The sequence below is a fragment of the Phyllostomus hastatus genome, unplaced genomic scaffold (assembly GCF_019186645.2).
Source record: "Phyllostomus hastatus isolate PE091 unplaced genomic scaffold, TTU_PhHast_1.1 phas_scaffold_93, whole genome shotgun sequence".
NCBI classification, from domain to species: Eukaryota; Metazoa; Chordata; class Mammalia; order Chiroptera; family Phyllostomidae; genus Phyllostomus; species Phyllostomus hastatus.
Genome location: NW_025334042.1, coordinates 29,857,614 through 29,884,018, shown reverse-complemented (window position 1 = coordinate 29,884,018; position 26,405 = coordinate 29,857,614). Strand labels below are relative to the sequence as shown.

At 35.8% G+C, this 26,405-nt stretch overlaps 1 protein-coding gene across 13 annotated transcripts in view; it reads right to left on the bottom strand.

Annotated features, from left to right (window-relative positions):
• Nucleotides 1-26,405, bottom strand: part of KIF21A (kinesin family member 21A) — a 137,294-nt gene that overhangs the window by 105,776 nt on the left and 5,113 nt on the right. The window lies entirely within an intron of this gene.

Here is a 26,405-nt window from a genome sequence, read left to right as displayed (position 1 = left end):
ACAGAATAATACCCACCCCAAGATATCCACGTCCTATTTCCTGAAACTTGTGAAAATGTGACTTTACATGGCAAAAGAGACTTTGCAGATGTGAATAAATTAAGGATCCTGAGTTGAAGGATTATCTGTCATTATCAGATATCAGGTATCCACATTAGACATCTGATTTAATATAATCACAAGAGTCCCTATGAGAGAAAAGGCAATGTGAAGGTAAAAACAGAAAGGTTAAAGATGCTACTCTGATGGCTTTGAAGATGGAGGAAGGACCATGAGCCAAGGAATAAAGAACTATAGTGCTACGAAGCTAGAAAAGGCAAGGAAAGGGATTTTCCCCCAGGAGTATCTTGGTGAAAGTGAATTAAATGAAACTCATTTTGGACTTCTGACCTACACGACAGGGAGATAATGAATTTGTGTGGCTTAAATTGTCCCAACTTGTTATGGCAGCAGTAGAAAACTAGTATAAGAATAAATAAAACAAAAAAAAATACAATTCTGAATCTCTCTACCCAATACTATGGATCCAAATATAAAAAGCAAAAAGTGACAGAACACAAGGAAAATTAATAAATTATTACAGTTGAAAAATGTTACACCTCTTAGTGATTAATAAAACAAGCAGATTTTTAAAATTAGTAGAGATATGGAAGATTTAAGTAATACTATTAACTATCTTGACCTTGCTGATATTTACAAAATACTAAGTACAACCATTGTAGAATATACATTCTTTAAGTGCACTGTACCATTTTCTAAAACATGTGCTGAGCCATAAAGTAAGTCTCTACAAATCTCAGAGAAACTGAAAATATACCAAGTACATTCTCTAACTACAGTGGAATTAAACTAGAATTAACTTTAAAACTCTTAAATATTGAAAAATTAAGCAAATTACAGAGCTCCTTCTCTGGTCCTCCTCTGCTCCAAAATTCTCATACTTTGGAGGCTTTGCGGAGAGATGGAAAAAAAAGGAGAATGCGTCTCCCAGCTGTGCAGAGTCAGGACCCTCATTCAGACTCATCTTTGTCTCTGGCACCACTTGTCTTCTCTGTAAAACCTTTATTTTGCCTTTCCACCAATTCTTCCTCCCTTGAAGGGCCAGCTTAAACCCTGCCTTTGCCATGAGGCAGGGCACTACGATTTCACCTTCCCCTCAACTTTTAGACCACAAATTGTCCATGTCTCAATCACCTACCTTAAAGTATTATTTAAATATTCCATGTGTATAAACACTCATTCTTCAATAAGAATGTTGGCTATTTAATGATATATACCTCACAGTGCTCCTTTTCATAATGGCAATTCAATAAATACCATTCAAATTGGCCTAAAAATATAGCATGAATACTGTTACATTTTTAACATCCAAATAGCATACAGTAAATTTAAGGTCAGGAAAAAAATATTTTCACAAAGGAAATTATGACTGTATGCTGGTAAACATATCAAAAATCTAGGCACACTGCAACATAACATGCCCATAAAAATCAAGGTTTGTGTGTTTCCTGTTTATTGTTTAGATCAGGGGAGTCAAACTCATTTTCACCGGGGGCCACATCAGCCTCATGATTGCCTTCAAAGGGATGAAATAATTTTAGGACTATATAAATGTAACTACTCCTTAACTGTTTAAGAGTTGAAATTACATTCAGCCCTTTGAAGGCAATCACAAGGCTGATGTAGCCCCCAGTGAAAATGAGTTTGACACTCCTGGTTTAGATATTCTACAAAGGATAAATGTTTGACTAAGAATGACCCATGATGAAAAAGAAAACCAAGATGAAAAAAAAAAAAGAAAGCCAAGTCAATCATCAACTGGAGATATATATCTACTATACAACTAGTGCATCTGCAATAAGTAGGACAGTAATTCAAGCCCCACTTTACAAATATCTATGTCTGAACTGCCTCAGTCCCCTTTAAAGCCCTCAAGGATATGAAGTTTCATTTTGCTATAAAATGCTACCCTAAAACTACTTCTAGATTTTAATAAATTTATATAGTTTATCAGAGTGCTGAAAACTCTAACATTCACAAAATGAGAAAAATTAACATCTCATGTAAAGCAAACAAGCAGGAATTCACAGTTTTGGAGGGCCTACATAATAGTTTTGAAATTTAAATTTGAAAGCACTTGTGTAATGTAGTCCTTTACTAAGATGAAAAATCTTTTAGAGATGTCCCCTCTATTTTTCAGGGCAAACATCCCTCTTGACCTGTCTGAACTTCTTTAAAAAATTAATATGGCACCTAAGACAATACCATAAAGAAAGTACAATTTCATTGACACTATAGTATCTAAAAATCTTTGTTTCCGGTTTAAACAGATAAATTAGTAGCTTATATTGCATGCCCAGTTTCTTACCCCCATTTGAAAACAATTGGTCAATTCTTCCTTCCTGCTCCTACCTGTCTAATGCTATTCTACTTGACCAAAACATCAGCATCTAACCTTTGAGTCCCTTTGGCCAGGCAGATTACTTAAAAGAGGTTCCTCAGGGACAAGAAGAAAGTGTGTACAGACATGCCCACTGTCACACCTCACTTCTTTGTTTGAAGAGAATAAAGGTGGTTCTGATGGATAATAATTTTGAAGTCCCACAGAGATCACTAATTTAATTACTTTAAAACTGGTTGTGAAATAGGAACTAAAAATATTACATACATAAAATAACATATAAAAATATATTCAGGACATGTCTTTTTTTTTGCCATAATGATAAATAAAACAATTAAACGTGACCTATGGAATGAAAGCTGTATTAAACTGTAAATATTTAGTAAAATTATTTTGCCATGGGAAGATGTTATAATTGACAATTCTGACAGAGAACATCAACACAATGCCATAAAACTAAAATAATAAGCCTGGTTTTGAAGCTAATTAATAAACCTAGTTGTTGAAGCTAATAAAAGTGCTACATGAACACCCACAAAAATGGGCCTAAGTGTAATATATGCTTTGATTTCACAAAAGGTTCAGATATACTCTAATTCAAACAAACTTCTACCATATAAGAAACGGAAAAAGAGAACATGGTATATGTAACAAATTGACTTGATATTTTCTTTCTTTACATATTAATAAGACCATTCTAAATCATTTTATATACTTAATACATTTCACTTAAAAATTCAGAGTAATTCTCCCATTGCTAGAGACAGATTGTTTCACCCAATTGTCCTTTTTACTCTCTTCCCCCAAAATTTACTCAACACGGAAGTGTCACTGGGAAGAAAGCAGACCAAACATGACCACTATGAGGCCAGCAACTGCTATTACATCACTGTCTCTGGCACTTTACTGTCAAAAGATCTCACTGACATTTATTGACTACTATGTAGACAAACAGAAAATCATTTTTTTATAATAATTAAAAAGCTTTAAGCAGCTTTTAAAGAATTCTACATAGGCTTTATAAACACCTGATCCAGCTAAACATAAGATCTGGAAACCAAATAGATTCGTGGGGTCTTGATCATCAGGAGTGTCAAGCAACAGGAAGAAATCCATGCATGTAGGCAGGTGGCATACGTAGACAGAAAACAACATCAGGAATGAGTCAAGCAGGAGGCAGACGTCTAAGTACATATAGTAGGCATCAGGGAGTGCATGTTGACGGGTATAAGACTCAATAACAATGATTTACTTTATAACAAAAATTTAAAGTCAATCAACAAATATTTATTGAAAGTCTCTCCTGAATTAATCTCTGTTCTAGATTCCAGCAATCCAGTTGTGACTAAAACAAAGAAGTTTACTTAGTATATACAAGGGTCTGTGCTAAGCATTCTGTGAATACAAGTGTTGTTTTTGTTGTTGATGTTAGTTAAAGGGAAAGTTTAATGATGAACTAAGCAGTAAACAAAGGCGGTTACTAAGGCAGATGGAGCAACAAGACAGAGTACAAATTATCGGAATACAAGACAGGGCCAAAAGTTCAATTCCTGGAATTAAGCTATTGAAGGCCTAGTAATAAAGGTTTAACTCATTCAGTACAAAAAATTATGTCTGCACTGAGTATTAGAAATGAAAAAATTTTAAAAATTAAAAAAACAAGACAAAACTGACCTCTGAGCCATTGTTGTTTGGGAAAGCCTGGTGTTAAGAACAGGATCTGTCCTGGAGTCTAGGTTAATGATAAATCTGCAAGTGTTAAGTAGCCTGACTTCAAAGGGTAGATATACAGTGGCAAGAAGACAAGAAGATCAGTACAGATGAGTTCAAAGCAGTGCTTTAGGGAGAAATAATCTGATAGGGGTGAAAGAGAGAGATTGGAGATGGATACAAAATAAGGCATATAGTAAGGCAAAAAATGCATGTGATTGTAAGTCATAAAATTTGGTTCTAGTTCTTACTCTTTTACTTACCATTTTCTCATACTTTCAGAGTCTATGTCATCTTTAAAAGAGGAATAACACAAGTATGACTAGGAAGCTCAAGTAAGAAAACAGGATTCACTCTTTGATCTGCAAGGAGCTATACAAATGTTAGTTATTACTATCATTAGAAAAGAGACCACAGCAGTCATTAAATAGTAAACACCAGAACTAGAGTGAAGGCAATGTTAATTATGAGGTTCAGGACAAGGGGAAAAGTACAATATAAGAGACATTAAAGGAGGAGGAAGCAGCAGTATTTGTCAACAACTAGGGGTAAGTAAAAATAGAGAAATTTTTAAAATGTAAGTACCAGAGATAATATTAAGAGAGAGTGATTATTTTTTAAATTAGAGTATTGAATTGTGAACAAATATTAAGTATAACATCTAAAGTACTAAATCCATGTAAAGATGGTATACAATGTGCAAGTGGGCACAACTTTGTTCAGTCATGATTAAACTTTCTAGTATCAACAATACTGGCAATTGTAGCTTTTAAGATTTTAATAGATATATTCCTCTATTTATATTATATTATGATACAGACCAAGAATAAAAAAATGTATTAGCTGATTACTTTTAACTTGTAAAGAAAAATGCTGTGAGGCTTCTTTGTATTACTTTGCAACAGACAGAGAAAAGGTATCTCTTTCTGCATGATGTCACTTACGGAGTTCTGTAAGGCTATAGTCAACAACACCAATCTTTAGTGACTCTAGATTTGATCATCCTGGAAGGAAGGTTTTACAAGTCATATCATACTGGTCCACATCATTAACTAAAACACTATTGTAATTGTTCAGGCATTGAATAGTTTAAAACCTCAACTAGGACAGTGGCAAAGGAAATGGAAGAAAGGGTGCAGACACAAAAGACAGTAACAAAACACATCTGTACACGAATGTACACATCTGTACACTGATCTGGGCTCTATCACCTCAATTACACTGGTGGGAATCCAATTTGGCCCCTCTTCTGAGCAACGTCCAATTTTGTCATTTAAATGAGCAAACGATATGCTGTAGACAGAACAGTATCCAAAAAACATTGGTTTAGTATGGTCTCGTCTTTATGTGGGACAAAGATGAATAATAACAGTTTTGAGGCATGCCTAGTTCAGTAGGAATGACCCATGCATAAAGTAATGTGTGATGAAAAGCATAGTTTATATTGTTGATCAGTGTCCTCCAACAATGCAAATGCTTCTTAACTTGGACATCTTAATAGGAACACAATATAGGGTGTCCTTAAGTTCTCCATGAGTTCTTTGTCTGTTGATCTTAATACCCTATTATTACATCTCACCTGAATACATAAATGTCACTGCTTACGAAATACCATAAAACTACAGAAGCAACAGAATTTATGAACCAAAGCCATTTAATTCAGAATGTTCAACGAGTGGCAAATATTCAAGCACCTAAAGTAGCATCAGTGAGAATTACCCATTACTACATATAGGCATGCCTTGAAGACACTGTTTCAGACCACCTGAACTAAAGCAAATATCTCATTATAGCATGTTACACAATTTTTTTTATTTCCCAGTGTATATAAAGGTTATGTTCACATTAACTGCAGTCTATTAAGGTGCAAAAGCATTATGTCTACAAAATGTACATTCCTTAGTTTTAAAAAACTTTATTGATAAAAAATACTATCATCTGAGCCTTCAGTGAGTAGTTACCTTTTTGTTGATGCAGAGTCTTGCCTGGACGTTGATGGCTACTGACTGATCAGGGTGGTGGCTGCTGAAGGTTGGGGTGGCTGTGGAATTTCTTAATATAAGACAACAAATGAAGTTTGCTGCATCAATTGACTCTTCCTTTTATGAACAATTCCTCCATAGCATACAATGCTTTTAATAGCATTTTACCTACAGTAGAATTTCTTTCAAAATTGGAGTGAATTCTCTCAAATTTTGCTGTTGCTTTATCAACTAAGTTTATGTAATATTCTAAAACCTTTGTTGTCATTTAAACAATCTTCACTGCATCTTTACTAGGAGTAGATTCCATTTCAAGAAACCCCTTTGTTTGCTCATCCATAAAAAGCAACTCCTCATCCATTAACTTTTATCATGAGATTACAAATTCAGTCACATCTTCAGGTTCCACTTCTAATTCTGTTCCCTTGCTATTTCCACCAAATCTGCAGTTACTTCCTCCACCAAAATCAGAAACCCCTCAAAAGTCATTCATTACAGTTGGAATCAACTTCTTCCAAATTCCTGTTAATGTTGAAATTTTGACCTCTTCCCATGAGCTTCAAAGGATCTTCATGGTATCTAGAATGGTAAAATCCTTCCAAAAGATTTTCAATTTACTTGACGTAGATCCATCAGAGAATCCACTATCTATGGCAACTATAGCCTTATGATATGTGTTTCTTAAATAAGACTTGAAAGTCAAAATTACTCCTCAATCCATGGGCTGCAGAATGGATGTTGTGTTAGGAGGCATGAAAATAATATTAATCTCATATACATATCCATCACAGCTCTCGGGCAACCAGGTGCACTGTCAATGAGCAGAAATATTCTGAAAAAAATTTTTTGTCCTAAACTATTATAGGTATCAACAGTGGGCCTAAAAATATACAGTAAACCATGTTGTAAGCAGGTGGGCTGTCACTGAGGCTTTATTCTTCCAATTATAAAGCAGTCAGAATAAATTTAACATAATTGTTAAGGGCTCTTGAATTTTTGGCACAGTAAATGAGCAATGGCTTCAATTTAAAGTCACCAGCCACATTAGCTCATAACAAGAGAGTCAGCCTGTCCTCTGAAACTGTGCAAGTCAAGAATTGATTTCTCCTCTCTAGCTATAGAAATCCGAGATAACGTCTTATTTCAGTAGAAGGCTATTTCATCTACATTGAAAATCTGCTGTTTAGTGTAGTCACCTTCATTAAATATATTAGCTAGATCTTCTGGATAACTTTCCGTAGCTTCCACATCAGCACTTGCTGCTTCACCTTGAATTTTTATGTTATGGAGGTGGCTTATTTTCCTGAACCTCATGAACCAACCTCTGTTAGCTTCAAACTTTTCTTCTGCAGCTTCCTCACCTCTCTTGGCCTTCACAGAATTGAAAAGAGTTAGGGCCTTGCTATGGATTAGGTTTTAGCTTAAAGAAAGGCTTAAGAGGTCTTCTCTTCAGACCACTAAAACTTTCTCCATGTGAGCAATAAGGCTGTTTCACTTTCTTATCATTTTTATGTTCACTGGAGTAGCACTTTTAACAACTTTCAGCAGCTTTTTCCTTTCCATCCACAACTTGGCTGCCACAATAGGATGAGTTTTCAGCCTATCTCTGCTTTCAACATGCCTTCCTCACTAAGCTTAACCACTCCTAGCTTTTGATTTAAAGTGAGAGACAACACGACTCTTCCTTTCACATGAACACTTACAGACCATTATAAAGTTATTAACTGGCATAATTGCAATATTACTGTGTCTCAGAAATTAGGGAGGCTGAAGAAGAGAGGGGGAGATGGGAAAACAGCTGGTCAGTGAAGCAGTCAGAACACATACATTTATCAAATAAATTCACCATTGTCTATGTACACCTTATATGGTCCATGATACCTCCCCCCAAATTACAATAATAATATCAAAGAAGACTGCTAACAGATGATCATAATTAGTACAAAATAAAAAGTTTGAAAGATTGCAAGAATTACTAAAATACAGCATAAAAACACAAAGTGAGCAAATGCTGTGGGAATATGGTGCTGATAACTTGCTCCACGCAGTGTTGCCACCAACCTCCAATTGGTAAAAAATAGAGTATCTACAAAGCACAATAAAGCAGAGCTCAATAAACCAAGGAACGCCTGCAAAAGGAAGATTTGGTTTTGCAACAAGGGCAAGTTGCTAAATGCCTGTCATGATGATGATGATGTAACATAATTATGTTTATTAATACAGGACTTAGAGTACCCACAAATCACCCAGAATTTAGCAATAACATGGCACAATTACTGGAGCCTCCAGGAATATGTTCAACTAGCTTAATTGCCCATTATATTTGTTAAGCAACTATAATGTTCCAGAAACTGTACTTAGAATCTACATCTAGTATTTTATTTATTATTTTCTCAACTTACAGTTTCTCAAAATGTGGTTATTCCTCCTCTCTTTAGAGAAAAAGGCACATTATCTACCTTTGTATGTGAAATTAGTGCAATGACTAGATGTATGGGAGTAAGTAAGAGTACTGTTTGTCAAATAGATACTGATGAAAAAAGAAGTGAAAGGAAAGGAATGGGTGTGACATGGAAAGGAATGAAATGGCATAGAATGATATAGTACTGGCTCTATTCTGAAAGTTCCTCTTTTTTGCCACTACCTTGGGGCTTGACTGGAGCTCCTTTGTGAAGGAGCCATACTTGTTTCCTGTGAAATCATTTGAACTAATAATTCATATAATAAAATATTAGCATTCATAACAAGATAAGGAATGTGACTTTTCTTATTGCCTCTTAATTTCAATTACAAGCTTCAGGAAAAGTTTCTAGATGCTCTCCCACAGTATTTACCAAGAGTTGGCCAAACTGGCTCTTCTACTATCAATGCTTATCACTAATCTTCAGGCTATGAAAGATAAGGCTAAAGAATTCATGGTGGGGCTACTTTGAAGATAATTCATAGGTATAGAGCATACTTTTTCTCTTCCTCTCCAAAGTATAGGAAAGTAGAACATCTCTCTTCTTATCAAACGAAGTGAGGGAGTAGTCCAAAAGAAGGGGATTGTGGCCTTTCACTTCCATAAACACGGTGTTCCCATCTCAAAATGTCCATCTCATAGGTGACAGGCCCAGCTCAGGAGCAGTGAGACTACCTGGAACAATCTGGAGTTCAGACTGGAAAAGCCTGAAGACAGGAAGTCAAAAAAAAGTTCAGAGGGCAGTAACTGAGTGAGCAAGCTGCATTTTACCGTTAGGTCACATATATGTGATATTTCTCACTGTCCAAGTGACAAAGACAAGAGTGGCCAGACAATAAGCCATTTCATAGGAATTTTGCCAAGGAAAGTTGACTATTGTAGGAGCAAAGGGACATTCACTGTAAGATACTATAGGAATTACGAGGAGTGTAAGGAGGGAAAAGGAGCTACGGCATTCTCAAGAGGTCAGGCAGAGTGCCACTCCCATTGCAGACTAGCAAACCTAGGAGCTTCTTCAAAGAATCCAAAGGCCTAACAACCAACTAATACAAGCTGAGAGAACTACAAAAGAGCACCAAGTAAAGAAGTAGAAATAACACTAAGTAAAATAAATTTTGCTCTTCTTCTTTAAATGTCTCCCCACTCCCTCTTTGGAAGACCCAGAAGACATAGTATAGGCATGGAAGGAAAAATGGATGAGGTCAGGACTGAGCTAGATGGAAAGAGAAGAACAATGAATTGAATGTTTTGGTTTAGATTGGACAGTATTTAATTCCTGAAAATGAGACCATTCTTACAGCTGAAAATAACCTGAAAGTAAGAAGACATACCCAAGAGTTTGGAAAGAAAAACCAAATTGTGATTGAAGCATAATGCTTACCTAGATGTAAGCTACCAAATTCAGTCCACTCAGCAAACCAGTTATACCATCTTTAGTAATCATATTTGCAAAGACAATACAATGACCTAGGGAAGCACTCATGAAATAAAAAAATGTAAAGTAAAAACAATATATAGTGGAAGACTATATATGCTGTAGGATTTCACTTACATAAATGAAATTATATTAAAACATATGAGGCAGGAATAAAATGTCTTTATTTAGCTGGGGTGAAGTTCTTATAAATCTTCTACAGTGAACAGATTGACACTTATAATCAGAAAAAATATACTACTAAAAATTTTTCCTTTGCATTAACAACTGGGCTGTCAAAAGTAGTCTTATGAAAAACTATGAAAATGTTTACTCTTACATCGTCAACTTCTATCTACTTTTTAGAGTCATTAATATTGTTCCAAATCTTGCAGCCAAAAGCAATTTCCATAATATCAGATGATAAAAAAACTACAACATGCTTCAGTTCCAAAGCCAGAAAGATAAACTTGTCAATAGAATGCTCACCCAAAACTGTCAAGTGAGTTTTCTACAAGGCCATACATAACATGGCAAGCCACTGCTACCAGAATTTAGATAGATAATCAATTACCCTTCCAACCCCTTTTCGTAGTGTCACCAGCCAACTCAAAATTTTCATTACCCACTTTCTCCTCATTAGCAAACCATCTCTAGCCCCCATCAAAACCAGTCATCTGAGATCTTCAAGTTGCTCTTTGGTCTAAAATATGGAAACAGTTCATTAAGCTCCTGCTCATCAAAGTCATCATATCAGAAGCCCAAACTTCCCTGATCATCTAATATGAAAATAGTCATTTAATACTACACTATATATGGCCTCTCATTTGGCCCTATTGCCTATTTCTTACTTCCTAAACACTCCCACTGTGTGCTGGAAATCATGGTCCAAAAGTAGAGTACAGATGAGTGGTTATACCTGGAACATTGGCTGGAGTCAAACTTGCCAGAAATGAATCCAGCCCTTTCACTTACAGCTGTGTGTGTGACCGCAAGCAAATTGTTTAACTTCTCAATTTCCTCATTCATAAAAATGGGACTAATAATAGTACAGTTTTATCACCTAACAACAGTAATACATTCTGAGCAATGTATTGTTCAGGGTACTTACACAAATGTAGATAGTCTAGCCTATACATACAGAGACTATATGGTATAGCCTATAGCTCCCAGGTTACAAGCCCATACAGCATGCTACTATACCAAGCAACATGAGATTAAATCAAGCACAAGAGAAATTATGCAATGAAGAGATGTAGTAAACGTGAGACATACAAAGCTGCTGCCAGCATAACACGGCATACGGTTTTATAACAAATTTTGTTCTGTAAGTAGAAAGGGTATACTCTAAAGCAACAATTCAAAGTATAGTATAATAAATACGTTAACCAGCAACACAGCCATTTATTATCATTACCAAGTATTATATGCTGTAGTCATATGTGCTTTACATTTATATGATGAGCAACATAGCTGGTTTGTTTATAACCTATATCAGCAACACCAGCATCACCAAAAACATATGTGAGTAAATGCATTGTGCTATAACACCATGACATTGCTAGCTAGGTGACAGGAATTTTTTGGCCAATATATGGGAATATGGTTAGACATGTGGTCCATCACTGACCAAATTATACAGCACATGACTGTACCTATACTATAGAATTATTGTAAGGATCATGTGACTTAATATGTGGTTTAGAGTTTAGAATATGTGCTTCTGCTATAGAATGAGTCCTTGATAGCTCATTTATTCTGATTAGAGCTTACCTATATCCTCAACCTAAAATGTGACTTGCCCATCCCCTGAGGACATGGCTTTTACTAAAGTGGTCTCAAGTAAAGACATTTTTTCTTTCACGTTACATAAAAGCCATTGCCTAGAGGTTCTTCTTGCTCCCTCGTGCAGATTCCAACTTGTCTCTCTTCATTCGTCTTCCAAAGATTCTGTCTTCTTTGAAGCACATGTTATCATACCTTGCCACTCACTCCTCAGCATCCTTTATTGCTGGCTTTCTCACAGTCTCATTCATTGATCTTATTTACAGTCTATAATATCCCCTTCACCAAGACTTCTGTTATCATTCTTGGCAACTTCAAATCCCTTAGGTGATAGACCAACACCATTATCTCAGTTTGATCTCCTTAAGAAACATTCTTATTTTTGTTTTTGAAAAAGATATAGTCAGACCCTGGCTGGCGTAGCTCAGTGGATTGAGCGCGGGCTGCAAACCAAAGTGTTGCATGTTTGATTCCCAGTCAGGGTACATGCCTGGGTTGCAGGCCATGACCCCCAGCAACCGCACATTGATGTGTGTCTCTCTCTTTCTCCCTCCCTTCCCTCTCTAAAAATAAATTAAAAAATAAAATCTTAAAAAAAAGAAAAAGAAATAACTAAACAAAAAAACTTAAAAAAAAGAAAGAAAAATATATAGTCAGAAGAGAACTAATTCATTTTTATATTCCCAGTTCCAAACCACATCCATCTACGTTCCCCCCAATTTTTTATCTTCTTAAAATGGAAGTCTCCCTATTTATATCTAAAGCCACTCTCTCCACTTTCTCTCTTTATTCATCCTTAATCTCATCTCAAAGGTCCGTCTAGCAAATATCTCCTCTCTTTATCACACCATCAATTTTTCCCTTTCTTGGATCATTCCAGTCAGGCATAATTATACATTGCTCATTATCATCCATTGCTCATTATCATCCATTAAAATAATCTCCCCCCATCTCTCCTCTGGAACACAACAGATTTCTCACTGGTCTCCCACCACCATTTTTAAATATTATTACATAGTTCATCCTCTACACAGTGACTATTTATCTAAGAGTTAAATTAGATCATGTCATATCTCCACTTACAGCTCCTTAAAAGCCTTCACACTGAAGTTATTGCTAGGGACGAGGGGGAGAAAGGTAGAGGAGGGTATGGAGGGATAAATGGTAATGGACAGAGACCTGACTTGGGTGGTGAACACACAGTACAGTGTACAGATGATGTGTTGTAGAACTATGCACCTGAAACCTATATAATTTTGTTAACCAGTGTCATTCCAATGAATTCAATAGAAAGGAAAAAAAAGTAAAAATAAAAGGGCCCTTAGGTCATCTAAAAAATAAAATAATAGTTTTTACAAAAAAAAATAATAAAGTCCAAACTTTCCATTCTAGACAACAAGGCCCTAAATGATCTGGCTCTTGCCTATCTGTTATCTTCATCCTCTTCTTTATTTGCTGTATTTGGCTATACTGCTCTTTAAAACATTCCACTAACAGGCCAGCTTATTTTTCACAGCTTTTGCACTTACTTTTGTTTAGAATTCTCTTCTCATATCTTTTCGTGGCTCACTTCATCTTCTCCAAAGTACTTTTTGACACTTGAAATTATTTTATTTTTTTACATTTATGGTCTCTACCCTTATCCAATGCTAGCTCTTCAAAAGTGGAAACTCTTATATCGCTCACATCTCTATCCTCCAACCTCAGAACACCCTTTCTGCAACATCAATAGCAGTCACATACTTTTGACAGACTGACTAAAGTTCCCATAAGAATTATCAGGAGCATACTATATTTCCTCTTATGGTGTTGAGAACCAGATCTGACATGCTTACTGATATGTAAACACTTCACAGAGAAGCACAAAGAAGAAATAAAAGTCTACCCATACTCTTAAATAATTCAAAATTCATCAAGGAGAAAGAAAAAAAAACAACATAAACCCAAGATACTAAAGACAAATATTTACAAAGCAGTCTATCATGTACTATAAATTATATTTACATATGAGAATATGACAAAATTAATGAGGAAAATCACCCTTAGGAGAGAATAGTTCTATGAAGTATATGAGGTCTGCCTGGGAAAAGTCCAGCCACTGTTAATGTAATGAAAACGGTTTGATGACATCAAAGTAACCTGGCAGTCAAGGAGAGTGGACTAGAATGCACATGTGTGAACAATGAGGGCTTCACAATACTAGTCAGTGAGGCTAATATATGCCATTAAGTGAGCATATGTACTCTGTGGCCACCACATTCAAAATGAGCAAGTAGAGCAATGAATCTGCATCAAATTTTGCAGCTTAAACATTCCATGGAAACTACTCAGATGATTCAGAAGAATTTCAGGGATGATACAATGAGTGCAGTGCAAATTAAAGTGTGGCACAAATACTTCAAAGATGGTCGAGAATCTGTTGAAAGTGATCCATGTTCTGGAAGGCCTGCAACAAGCAGAACGCCTGAGAATGTTGAATGTACAGGCTGCGATCAACAAAGATCAGCAACTAACAGTGTAGGAACCAGAAGCTGATCTGGGGATTCCAAAAACTACTCTGTTTAATATTTTAACACAGGGTGTTAGCATGAAACGTGTTGAGGAAAAATTTGTTCTGCAGCTTCTGCTACCAGAGCAGAAGAACATCATGCTGCAGTTGCTAATGACTTGATTCAAACCACTGCCAATGAACCAGATTTCCTCAAGAAAGCCATAACTGGAGATGAATAGTGGGTCTAAGGCTATGATCCAGAAGTGAAGGCCCAGTCATCCCAATGGAAGTCACCTGGTTCTCCACACCCAAAGAAGGTGCGGGAAAGTTGCAGCAAGATCAAGATCATACTAACTGTGTTTTTTTATTGGGAAGGTGTTGTCTATCATGAGTATGCTCCTCCAGGCCAAACAATTAATAAAGAGTACTACCTCAATGTTCTTCATAGGTTGACAGATGCAATACTATGAAAACAGCCTCAGCTATGGGCATCTGGTGACTGGCAGCTTCATCACAGCAATGCACCTGCTCATGCATCACATCTCATGCAGAATTTTTGGCAAAACATCAAATCACCCAGGTGACTCAGCCCCACTACAGCCCAGATTTGGCTTTTCCCAAAACTAAAATCACCTTTGAAATGGAAGAGATTTCAGACCATTGATAAAATTCAGGAAGCACAAAGGGGCACCTGATGGTGACTCCAATAAAGGATTTTGAAGAGTGTTTTAAACAATGGAAGAGACGCTGGGAGAACTGTATGAGGTCCCAAGGTACCTACTTTGAAGAGTACTGAGGTGCCATTGTCTTATGTACAATGTTCCTTTTTTTTTTGCATCTTATTCAATAAATGTCTCTATTTTTCATAGTACATGGCTGGATACTTTATAATCAATACTTTTACAGATGAGGAATTGAGTCTCAGCCAACTTAAACAATTCATTCAAAGTTAAAAACTAGGAGTCAGGTTCAAACAAGTCTCTTGATGTCAAATCTCACTTTCCTCTTAAGAAATCATTTCTGGCACTTCCTTATTAGCAGAGCTGATTACTTTAAAAAGTATATCTAACAAAAGTTTGAATAATCACAAATGAAGCTGTCAAGAACATCTAGAAGTCCGTAACTCCACCAATATCACATGTTCGAAGTGCCTTGGGTCTTTGGGTCTTGAAAGACAGAACAGATCATCAGTCTCCTGAGAAAGAACGCAGCCTATTACCCACAGGACTCTGGGTCTGATGAAACAGATACACAAGAAATACACAATTAACAAAGGGATTTTATATTTTATTCAAACTATTCTTAGAAATCGAATATTTTAGAGAACTTTCCACGGAAGCTTCCTGCCTTACTCAGATCCAAGCTGGCCACTCTGAAGGAATTAGTTATTAACAATGTGGGAAAAGGATATACATTTAATTGTGCACACATGCATATATGTGTGTGTATGCTCAAGTCTTTATGTGTGTGGATAAACAACTGTCAGTAAATCTTTGCAAGTAACATCTGATGAAAATAGAATGAAATTTATGGAGGATTATTTTTTAATGAAATGAGTATGAAAATTAGAATAAGTACAGAGGAAAAGAACAGAAAGCAAATAAACCAATAAGGCTATGTTAAAGATTAGGAGATTAGAAAGAGTAGATATCACAAGACTTAAATTATTTAAAAAACAGTTTACATTACTCTTTTGGAAAATAAGGAATCATTTTCTTAGAAAGTGGACTAATGTACATCCAATGGCTATAGAGGCAGACTATTCTGATAATTTGCACATATGTGTTCACATTACATTTATGACATGTTTCATGGAAGAGCTATCCAGTCTTGTAAGGACATTGGAGATTCTCCCAATGGGACTGAGCTCCTTAAGGGCAAAATCCACATCTATTCATCCTACATTTCCCATTGCCTAGTAAAGTGTTTGGAGTGCCCTTGATTTTAGTGCGGCTCAATAAGTAGTAAATGGAATTAAACTAAATTGAAATATATTGAATTTATCTGAGTCAAAATGATTGGAATGGTCAGGGATAAGAGCTACTCATTATCCTCATAAATTAATTTTTATTCCTCCATTTAAGATATCAAAATACCTAAAAGTTACTTAATGAATTTCTGCTGTACTTACAGAGAGCTTGAAGTAACACCTTTCTTTTTATACTTTTATAGCCCTTTACAAAGAGGCTATAATGTACTCAGCAGAAGTGTAATCCACTTGACATGTAGAGGGACTTGAGTCATAGAGAGGTGTCATGTTATTTTTCCACAGGGTTACTTTTACACCACTGCCACCTCAAAGTGAGTCAGTGAAACAGAGGAGATCTGTACTCGAAGTCCAAAAGCATTACTTTCACCACAAAAGTTCACAAAAGTTTTTAAAAGATTCAATCATACAAGGAAAATTATGCAGTGTGCAAATAAACATATCTGATAGTCAAAGGCACAAAGATGACTGTTTTGGGAAACACAAGTTCCTGTTATTGCACTTTTTTCAAGTAAATAGATAGTATGGTTTTTATTAGAATGTACAGAAAACAACTCATATAAATAAACATCGTTTTTTTTTATATGAGGGCAGGGAATGAGATGATTTTGAAAGATGTTCATACTCAGTTACATTACTCTATTTCTACCACTGTGTTTATTATTTTAAAAGCTAATATTGGTAGGATTCCTCTGCTTGTCAAAGACAGCAAGTACTCCTGTCTTAGTCACCTTCAGCAGTCCACTTCACTTTCTTCCACATATGTTCTGAGTTCATCCGTGTTCACAGTGTTTCATTTCACAGTAAGCCAATTTGTGAAAGACACAAAAGGTATTTATTTTGCCAGTTCAATCAAGTTTTTCTAAGCAGGTTTGTTTTAAAAATGGAAGTTTTTTGCTAGGATAGTTTCAGACTTTGTTTTCCCAATGCAAATAAAACTAGTCACCTAATCAAAGAATTCAGCAGCTAACATTATGTAGACAAGGAAGACCAATTGTGAGTAAAGTCTTATGGAGGGAAAGCCACAAATTTATTCTTTATATAATCATGGTAATTAAATTTAAAAATATGCAAAATGATATAATATGAACTACATATAGAAGGACAAAATTATTCAGATGTATTTTCTAACTTTGCAAAAAAATCTGTCAATTCAATCAAATCTTTTAGTTTCATGTTAGTCATAGAAATAGTGAGATGTTCTCTTAGAGCTTATATATAAAATGTGTATGTGAGTGTATTAACTATTTTCAGATGAGAAAACTAAGGTACACAAAGTTTAAGGGACTGACCTAAAATTTTGAACTCAAATCTAAGTGACCCTGAAGTCTATACTTTTTTCAATATGTCACGTTGTCAAGATAAATAAAACTAAGGCAGAGATAGGGTTGAAGGAAAAACTAATGATTGTGAAGCTAGAAAAAGAATGATCAACCAGATTTTAATAATTCCTTGATGGATACTGGGATAAGACTGGGCATTATTGCCACAAAGAATATGCTTTTTTTTTTTTTTAGAGGGAAGGGAGGGAGATAGAGAGAGAGAGAGAAACATCAATGTGCAGTTGCTGGAGTCATGGCCTGCAACCCAGGCATATACCCTGACTGGGAACTGAACCTGCAACACTTTGGTTCGCAGCCCGCGCTCAATCCACTGAGCTACGCCTGGGTGTAGGGTGAGAATATGCTTTTAATCTAGCTACCAGGACCTAGAATGGTTACTTGATTTTAAGGATTAGTACCCTCAATCCCTTCACACATTTGTGTTCTTCCCTACCCCATCTCATATCAGTGAAGCTGTCATGAGAAAAAGCAGTGGCCAGTTCAAATGGATGTGCCAATCCCATACTGAGCAATTGCAGAGAGTTTACCAGTAGGCTGGCCTAGCCCAACACACAGTCCCAGGCTGCCTTTCAAAACTGAGATGCGAATCCATTACTGCATGCACTGTATGACCGGGGCAGAAGCCAAAAGAACCATTTTCATATTAATGCAAAGGTAGACACAGTTCAGTTGTGACTAAAATTTTCCATTTCAAAAATCACAATTAAGAGAGCTAAGATGAGGACTCAAAGCTTCAAGCCTCTTGACAAACCTAACATATCCTATTCAACCAAAATGTCATAAGGATGAGCTGAAAATCTTTTTCATCAATTGATATTAAGAAACACATATCATACCTAAAATTAATACAAAATAATATTGAATGTAACTGTAATTGAAAAAAGAAACACATATCAATTCATTTTATTTATTAACGTTAATATATTTATACCATATTGGAAAGATTCATCAACTACTTTGTGTGTGTGTCCATGTATGCATATGTGTGTATGTGTGGGTACACACACACACACTTCATGTCAATCCCAGACCAAAATCACAGCTTCTGGATCTCAGCTAAAATCTTTGTCAAAACATACTGTGGCCTCCAAGCTGACATGGGTTAAGGAAAAACTGGACAACTAGCCCACGCAGAGGCCTGGGTGACAGGGGAGTGAAGTGAGGTCCAGAAGTGACCCAGACTTGACCAGTGCCAGAGATGTGTACACTTGGATCCAATCTGATGGCAGTTTCCAGCTCTAAGTGGCCCAGGTGAGTTGAAGTAAATATGAATTGTAAAAAAAAAGGGACATGTTTCCTCCTCCACAGAAAGAGAGCTTTCAATAATGTCACTTAATCTAGTAGATTTGAATTCAAGATATAGGTGGGAAATATGCATCAGGAAACCGAGACAAAAGTCAATTCTAGACAAACAAATAGGAGGTGACAGGAAAAGCTGCGATCCTAAAAGCAAAGGCATGTAAGTTTGAAGCAGCAACACACATTTTAGACCAATGGGCTGGGGAGGGCAACAACAGTGCTCTGATTTACAGCTGACTTTATTTAGGACTCACCAAGAAATTCAGAGGTACTAAGCAGATAAAAATAATGATCATAAAATGATAGCAGCAACTATTCCTTATAAAACACTTGCTGATGCCAGTACTATGACAAGAGTTTATATAATACATTATCTTATTTAATTCTCACAACATATGAGGTAGGTACTATTTTCTCTAATTAAGCCCCCTGTAGACTTTGAATATAAAAATACCTTAATTCATAATGATCTAATAAAGGGAATGAGAATTCTGGAAAATGGTTGGAGATATTCTTCATCATTGTTAACCGATTTGTACTGATTCATCCCCACTAATATCCAGAAGCTGCTTCAAACAGCATATTTGCTGTGACTGTAAAGGTTACATTAAAAAAGCACCAAAGCTACCAAGTCCATCAGGGGTCAAACTCATACCCTTGGCTTTATTATTAAGCATCACACAAAAATCACTGGACTTACAAATCATCAATACCCACAGCACTCAATGACGCATAATTTGTGTGCCTATGTTTAAATAGAATGATGTAGAATCCTAATATTGAAACATATAAAATGAGGCCACAAAATTAATGTCAAAACATGCTCAAATTTAAAACTGAAATCGTCAAGTCTTTGAGTTACTTTACATTGAGAGCTGCAGTCACAGAACACTGAAACAAGATCCATGAAAAATTATGTTGTTATACCAAGTTAATACAAAATTTAGAATCAAAGATAACTAAAGAAACCCTATACTCAAAGACAAGAACCAAATCTGCTACAAAGGTAACAGAAATCCAGTTACACTTATGTAACAAAAGAGATAAGAACATAATCAAGGGCAGATAGAATCTGTTACCAATTTAAGCCAACTTGGCAAACTAAAATTCAAAAGCATCATAGCATACTGCCTAACTGGAGACTTGAAAATGTCACAGAGGTCACATTTGGATTAAGGAATCTTAAATGGCAGGCCAAATACTGAGGAATGAAATCGGTAATCTCGTGTTTAATCAATCAGCAGTTGACAGCTTCCATTTTAGGGCACAACAGATGCAGACTTGGTGACCAACAGGCAGCTCAAACAAAGATGTTCTGTGTTGAACTGAGGTGAACACAAGCACAATAAATGCCTTAGAAATGCACTGACTTCCAAGGAACATGGTGTGAATGAACCTGTGCTTGGTTTACCATCATAGTTTAGACTAATGCGTTGAGCAAATATCTGTATTATCTTAATACATTTTATCTTGCTTTACATATAGCTTAAAAGATAAAATTATATATATATATCAATATATCTTCTCCTGAAAAGCATCCTCAGGACCATAGCATTTAATCATATATCCTGGGTAAACCGAACTATCCTCCCCCTTCCGCAACTAGCAATCAACATACCACATCATAATGATTAACTATAGCTTGACCCTCTCCAAGATTTCTTGTTCCAGCTTGCTGAGAGAAAAAAATTTCTAATTTAGAAACTTCAATTCCAGAAAATAATCATTGGTAGAGTCTGTGCTTATCAGTGGAAATGAAAACATTACCAAGAACCGTAAGATACACCACAACTCTTAGAAAAATGAGATTGATTTCCTTACCAGACAACAAAGACTTGTCAATTACTATTTGATATACAAATTGAATATATAGAGTGGAATTATTAAAGTAAAGCAGATAATGTATATTTAACATGTTATGCAAAACACCCTTCTTTAATATAAAAAGATAGTAAATTCATACACTATACTTTAAAGTGGTAAATATCAGGCTATAAAAGTGTATCCAGATTACAACCATTTTTAAAAATGTTGATATACATATGAATATATATATATAAAATCTCCCAAAATGCTAATAGTAATTATATCAGGACGGTGAATTATGATTGATTATTCTTCTCATCTTTTCCCAGATAGTTTCACTAATGTGATTACATTATTTCAATAATAGAAAAAAATTATATTAAGAACTGATTTTGAGATAATTAGACTAGACCTGAAAGATCTATTTCCTGATTCTAAGTGTCAATCTTTTTTTTTAAGATTTCATTTATATTTTATTTTTAGAGAGGGAAGAGAGGAAGAAAGAGAGAGAGAAACATCAATGTGCAGTTGCTGGGGGCCATGGCCTGCAACCCAAGCATGTGCCCTGACTGGGGATCAAACCTGAGACACTTTGATTTGTAGCCCGCGCTCAATCCACTGAGCTATGCCAGCCAGGCTCAAGGTTCTTTTAAAGTACTTTCAGCTAAGTCTTCCCTTAGCTCTGTCAATAAGTACTACAGACACACTGTTCCATCAGCTCCAGCTGCCAGAAAAATGTTTACTCATTGCAGCTCTCTTTACTCTGTAGCCTGGTATAGTGTGTTGTGGCCATGCTTGATAAGAGAAAGCCAGAAAAGCATTAGCAGCATTTTCAAAAACCTGGTGCAAGCCAATCCAGAAAGGAAGTTCACATTTTTATTAACCAACCTAACCACGCTCTTATATGATAAGACGTTAAGCAACAAGCATGAGATATAACTTACTACTATTGTTAACCTCACAAGCATATGGTAGTACCTTTACAAAACACCAAAAACAATACCAAGTGAATGTCTTTGTGGAAAGAAAAGAATAAAAGTAGTGGATTTTACTAAACTATAAAAGGAATTTGGTAAGATAGAACAAGATGGTATGTGATTTACATATTGAAAACAAAAAAGTAAGAGACTATGTAAGGTAAGGTTTTTGGCAGTATTTATACACATTTTTGTTTCATTCCTAGTGGTGCAAGTAATAGGTACTCAAAAAAGCAAAAAAAAAAAATACTATAAGCACTTTGCAAATTCAGGTTATGGTTTATATATTACAGAATGACTAATCCAATTGCTAGAGTATAGAATATAACCAACACGCCCGTTGTTGGTTATATCAAACTCATCTCTAATAATATTACTGCCTATGTTTGTATAAAGCCATTTTCCAAGTGCTTTCACATGGTTATTTATTTTAATCCTTTCCCAAGTCCACTCAGGTAAGTGGTAACTACCCACTCAAAGCCAAGTTTATCCTTGTTAAGAGTCCAGACCAAAACAGTTTTCAAACCATCAGAAGCTCATTTGTCACTCGCCTGCAACTGCTTTAAGGCCTGTAATTTCTTTGATTCTAGTGCACAGTGGACATTCAATAATTAGGTAATAAATACATTAATTTTGATCCTAAAAAGTAAATAAATTTAGAAGGAATAAAATTGAGGGTAGAAATGCCCTGTGCCTCATTAGTATACCATGTGATCAACATACCACATCATAATAATTAACTACAGCTTGACCCTTTCCAAGGTTCCTTGTTCCTGCTTGCTGAAAGAAAAGTCTCTTATTTAGAACTCCAAACTGACTGTGTAGCTGTGTCAAAGAACGTGGATATCTACTCTGAAAAAATATAATTCGTCATATTTAGAGAACTGATATTGTCATGCATAAGTGACAGAAACAACTTCCCAAAGTTGAGAATAATTCCAAAAACTAAAATGTTACTCCACACTAAGAGGTGCAAAGAGTAGGGAATAAAATGAACTGAACTTGTTTTAGCCCCTGGGTGGGCTCCTGCTGCCCGCCTCTCCACAACCAAGTCTGAACAATTCTCTCAGTTTCTTGCTCTTACTGAAGAAGCAGAAGGAAGAGAGTTACTCAAATTAATTGGCCCTGCTGTTAAATCCTGAATGACCTTCATTCCAACCTAGATTTGTATCAGCTTGTTTCAATTCAGTAACTCCAATGTCCTTCAAATATTCTACTGTAATAATGCTGTCAATACTGTTAGCACCTTCTAAAAAATAAAAAAGTAAATGTTCTCTTGAGTTTTTGGTTTGGGAACATTTCAAGCCAAACAGTGAAAGTTGCCACATTGTTTATATCTCTCCAATTGGGATTTTAGAGGAAGGGAGAGACGAATCATAAGAAGAAGGTGGATGGCATCAAAAGGCAGAAATTTTCCTGCATGGGAGCAGTCCAGAAAGACTTTGTGTAGAGGTGGGATTTGGAATACTTTTTTAGGTGGTGTGTCCTGCTTATGGTCAAAGTGTATTGTATTCTTTATTTCATTTAAAAAGTTAGAACTACCTATCCAGTAAAGTAATATTCAAAAGGGGTTATTTTAAACCACTCGGATTTCTACATCCATCTCCAATTCCATATTCCAAAATACAACTCACCTCACCTACTGGACCTCTACCCTGACCCCACCCTCCAGCCACCTCCTTTGTAAAGAGGCTGCCATTATTACTGAAATGTGGTATAAGCCTCGAGACTATAGGAGTAGGAAAACAAATTGTAAGAACCAACACGAAGGAAGGAGGAGAAGCCACATGTTTCAGGCCTAGCATTTACCAAACCCTGTTATTTACATGTTCAGCATTAGTTCACATTTAGACTACATGCACATTGTTCTTTGCTAGTTGCTACTAAAGCATTAATGTGATACATGTAAATGTTGAAAATTGTCTATATTATATTATAACCCAATTTTGGCATTTCTTCACATCTGAATATATCTGGAGTATAAACCTGGGTATCTACTCCAGGGTCCTTCTCTCACTATAATCACTGGTGTCGTTTCTAGAATTGAGGCAATCATAAAGCCAAAATAATGGGCACTGAGAATGGGAGAACTCATCTAAATGTCAAATTAAACTTTTATAAGGAGTGCTTAAGGGATTAAAACTACAGTTTTTTAAATTTATTCTATTTCTGGGATGTGTGCCAGCAAAACATAAAGTCCTTGAAAACCCACAGCACAAAGAAGACTTGAGCTGCTAGTTGTGGCTCCTCAAGCAGTTTCTGCAACTTGTCTGGGCCTAAATTGCCTCAGTCATTTTAAAACGTGGGGGGTAGGCGGTGGAGGCCTCTCAACCAGCTAGTCCCTTCAAGGTCCCTTTCAAGTTTTAAAGCCAATTATAGAAGTACTAAAAATTACGTTCAATATATAAAATGTCTAATAATTTCAAAAAACAAAAGGCAAGAGGGCCTCAAACATAATTCTTAAACATTCAGAAAGACCTCATAATAATTGTGAGGTGTCATGAAAAGTGCCCTTTTGGCCTGGCTGTCATTGGCTTCAAATAAAGCCTGAGCCACAGGAAAACTATTTTAACTCTCTGAGAAGATTAAATAGTTAATCCACTGGGAAACCTTGTTGAAAAACAGAATTCACAAATCCGCTTCCCAGAAAGAAGCATTGAAAATAGCAAACATAGTTGTTATATTCTGAATAAAATTATTCCATAATATACTGTATACAAATACTTTCTATTATTTAGCATTCATTTTTATGGATGTGTTTTTCTTCCTGATCTAAAACTCAGATAAAGGTAATGTCTAATGTTGACAGAAGACAACCATTTATATATAAGTCAGAGTCACACAGGTGAGTTGTAACTTGCTTGGGGGGAAAAACATCCATAATAATGAAAATTCCAAGTTCCCTTCTTTGAGGAGAAATTGATGTGAATTGGAGATTGGGCAGATTATGGAAACTGATGTGAACTGGAAGATTGGGCAGATTATGGCATTAACTGCCAGGATAATTTCTGCTTTCATGGCTTCACTAAACTGGAATTTCTAGTGCATCATGCACTATCCCATAATTATGCATCAAAATATTAACCAATTAGCAGGTAAGATGCTAAGAGCTCAAGGGGCAGTGATAATTAGACATGAAACCTGAACTTCCATGGAGTTTCAAACAAGCAGGCCCATCACACTTCATAAATTTAACAAACTTGCTTTCAACTCACTTCATCTGCTAGTTTTTACTCCTCTCTTTCCTTTCCTTTCTTCCTGGTCCAAATATAAAGACATACAAGTAGGGCATGAATGTTATACTTCGGAGGACATGATATAAATGAAATCCTTCTAATGCATAGGCTTTGGAGTACAATTTGTGTATGATGTGTGTTTAGAAGCAGAGAGCACTTTTTGTTTCTAAATCACTGTTCATGAGGAATGTATGAACTAAAAAATGCTGTTAAAATTAGAGAGAAATAAAAGCTGCACTGGAACAAATGTCTCTCGTGTCTAGTGTGTGCCGCTGTCTCTATTTTGTGTTAGTCCCAACACAGTCTGTGCGTTGGAAGGGCCTCATGTTGCTAGGTCTAAGCTCTGCAGAAGCAAGGATTGTGCCTGTCACGTGTTGTGCATCTGCAGCTGTGGGAGAGCACTCAATACAGAGTAGGCACTTGATATTTGTTGCATAAAGGAAGGAATAAACAAATGACCAAATACCAGATATCCAGCTACTGCTATACAGTAAATATTTCTAAGACCCCAGCTTATCTCCCTAGATATTTTCTAAACATTACATTGTTTCAACTAATTTACCACACGTGTATATTCATGTTTCAGCTTGAAAGATCCTTACTACATTGAAATTAGTTTGTAAAATGTTTTGGAAACATTGGAAAATATGTTTAAGAACACAGAAACAGGTATCAAAAGCCTGAATTTGAGTTCCACTTTACATATTTAATGGCTGAGAAATCTTGAACAGGTCACCACTGTCTTTGAGAGTGATCTTTTCATCTGTATAATAAGGATAATATCTGTGCAGCTTACCTCATAGGGTCTTTATGTAGATTAAGTAAAATATAAAAAGTATTACAAATAGAATGAAACAAAAAGACCACAAAAACCTAAATGTTTCCTCTTCAGGGTCTTTATGTAGATTAAATAAAATATAAAAAGTATTATAACCAGAATGAAACAGAAAGACCACAAAAGCCTAAATGTTTCCTCTTCAGTCACAAGAGCACCCAGAGTAAACACATTGTTGGAAAAGTCAAGTTAAGAATGGCAAAATAGTTTCTTCATGTCAATATGGTGGTATCGTTTGTGCCAACAGTTTGACTAACAACAAAATCATCACATATTTAATGGACTAAATATGGAAAGTTCTTACAACCCTTAGTAACATCATATTGCCACCTCAGCGTGAGGAAAGAGAAAAAAGTTCAGGGAGGTCACAGTGCAAATCAGTACCAGTGACAGTCCTATAACAGAGCTTTTGATTGTCCAATCAGCTCTCAAGACTGCTGAGCAATGCTACCTCTTAGAAGTGCTTCAGTAAATTGAAAATACAGCAAATCAGACATTAAAAAGTAATCTAAACTCACTGTCAAAAATATGTACTGTTCTCTGCTAAAAGCCAAGCAGAAATTTTAGTTCACAACCACATAGATCAGCAGTTTTTAACCTTTTTCTCTCATGGTACACATAAGCTAATTACTAAAAAGCTGTGGCACACCCAAAAATATATTTTTTGCCAATATGATA